Below are 1,916 nucleotides of genomic sequence, written 5' to 3' on the forward strand. Positions count from 1 at the left end.
CTAGTGAGATGAAAGCTTTGTCTGATGTGGTCAAGTTACTCTCTGGCTGCAAAACAGAACCAGGGTTTGGACAGTTGGTGATAAACACCACTTGCAGCTGGGATGTTCCAATGTTTTATGCATGTATGGAAAATTGTTTTAACACCCTGGCTTCCACTGCCACACAAAACACAAACACAAAGCAAAACCCTACTTTGCTTTGGAAATGATGGTGACATTTGTTTAAAGCTTGTATGTTGTGGGGGTATATTAGCAGGTATTTAGCAGCAAAATTGGCAGTTGTATGTGTTTCCTGCTTACTGTGTGGTAAATGGATTCTCAGCCCCAAGGAAGCTCGAGGAGGGTTTGTATGATTTCTGCGTGTGCGGAGGAATCAAGTAGGTATTATTAGTGATGTTGTATTTGTTTGTGAAAGGCCTGATGGTCATCTTAAGCTTTTTTATATGGAAATAAGGCAACCGGGGAATATTGATTTTAGGTCTGTATGACACGAGAGTTTGGTCAAAGGCTCAGTGACTTATTCTCCATTAGTTAATTGTGTGGCCATCACAGTATCTGCTGTGCCTTTTTCACTTTGCGTTTCTCACCGGTTTGAGTAGGCTCGGCACCTGGGAGACAGAGGGATTGCCATCTGAGTGAAGAGCCACTGAGCAAGTTAACAGAAGCATCAGGATTGCAGTGGGGAACCTGAGAAGTTTCATGCTGACTGCACCTGGCTGCTTCCTTGAGTTGCACATGAAAATTTTTAATTCTTTTAAAGAGCCTGAGTGGTTATTCTCTCTGATAAATGAAAGAATGCTCGTTAATAAGAAACTGAAAAGTAAGGAAAAGTAGAAAGAATGGAAACAAAAAATATCCCTTGACTAATGTCAGTATCTTCTGTATTTCCTCCCTGTGCCTTTTACCTTTTATATATATTGTATTCAGAAAAATAAAATGACAGCTTCCCTTTATTCCTTCTGAAGCATCTAGATGTAGGTTAATCTCTTTTTTGCCCATAAAACTTCTCCTTACATCCCTTCTGTATTCTAACAGTATGTTTTATATTTTACCTAGAGTACTTATAAATGTTCTGATACTATTTATACATTATACTGAATGTAGTAAGACCCTGGCTAAAGTCTTGGGTATAGGAGGGGTGATTTCTTGGGAGGGGCAGGGGGACAGGGGCTGGCTGGGGTCTGCTTGACCTCTACATTGGGCGGGAGGCGGGGGTGTGTTCTCTGTAAGGTACTTGCCAGAGTCATTTTTCATGGTTTCTGATGAGCATGGCAAGATTATACCTCACATTTATCTAAAAAAATTTTTAAAATAAATTAGTTTATTTTGATTATAAGCCCCAATAAGATCACTTTTCTTAAAAAAAAATCCTTTTTTTCTTCTTTTGGCTGTATCACGTGGAATGTGGGATCTCAGTTCTCTGACAAGGGATCAAACGTGTATCCCCTGCAGTGGAAGTGTTGTCTTTTAACCACTGGACTGCCAGGGAAGTCCCAAGATCACTCTTACAATCAGAGGAATTACTGTATGCTTTGACCATGCAGGATATCCTTGTTCCCTTTGTATGTTACACGCGGAAAGATCTGTTATTGATTCTGTGCATCGGTCATAGGCTATCTTATCCCAACCTCCATTTTTTATTTGGGATCAGCCAAGAGTATTGAAGTGTGGATAAATCTGCAGGCTCTCTGCAGGCCTGAGTGGAGGGGCAGGATTGTGGCACGTGGCCCAGTGATCAAGGGCCAGGACTCCAGAGTCAGCCTTAGCTGTGTGGCCTTGATCCTGCTCCTGAGACTCCTCTGACATCATTCCTCTGTCTGTGTGGCAGGAGTAATACCACCTACCTCAGGTGTCTTCCCAGCAGAGAGCAAGCAGGGGCCACTGGGCATCTGTGCTGCCTCAGGCGTGTCCGTCAC

At 42.5% G+C, this 1,916-nt stretch overlaps 1 protein-coding gene across 1 annotated transcript in view; it reads left to right on the forward strand.

Annotated features, from left to right (window-relative positions):
• SNX29 (sorting nexin 29) overlaps window positions 1–1,916 on the forward strand; it is a 576,571-nt gene that overhangs the window by 338,669 nt on the left and 235,986 nt on the right. The gene's annotated exons all lie outside the window — the stretch shown is intronic.

The sequence above is a fragment of the Bison bison genome, unplaced genomic scaffold, assembly GCF_000754665.1.
Source record: "Bison bison bison isolate TAMUID 2011002044 unplaced genomic scaffold, Bison_UMD1.0 scf7180017864293, whole genome shotgun sequence".
NCBI classification, from domain to species: Eukaryota; Metazoa; Chordata; class Mammalia; order Artiodactyla; family Bovidae; genus Bison; species Bison bison.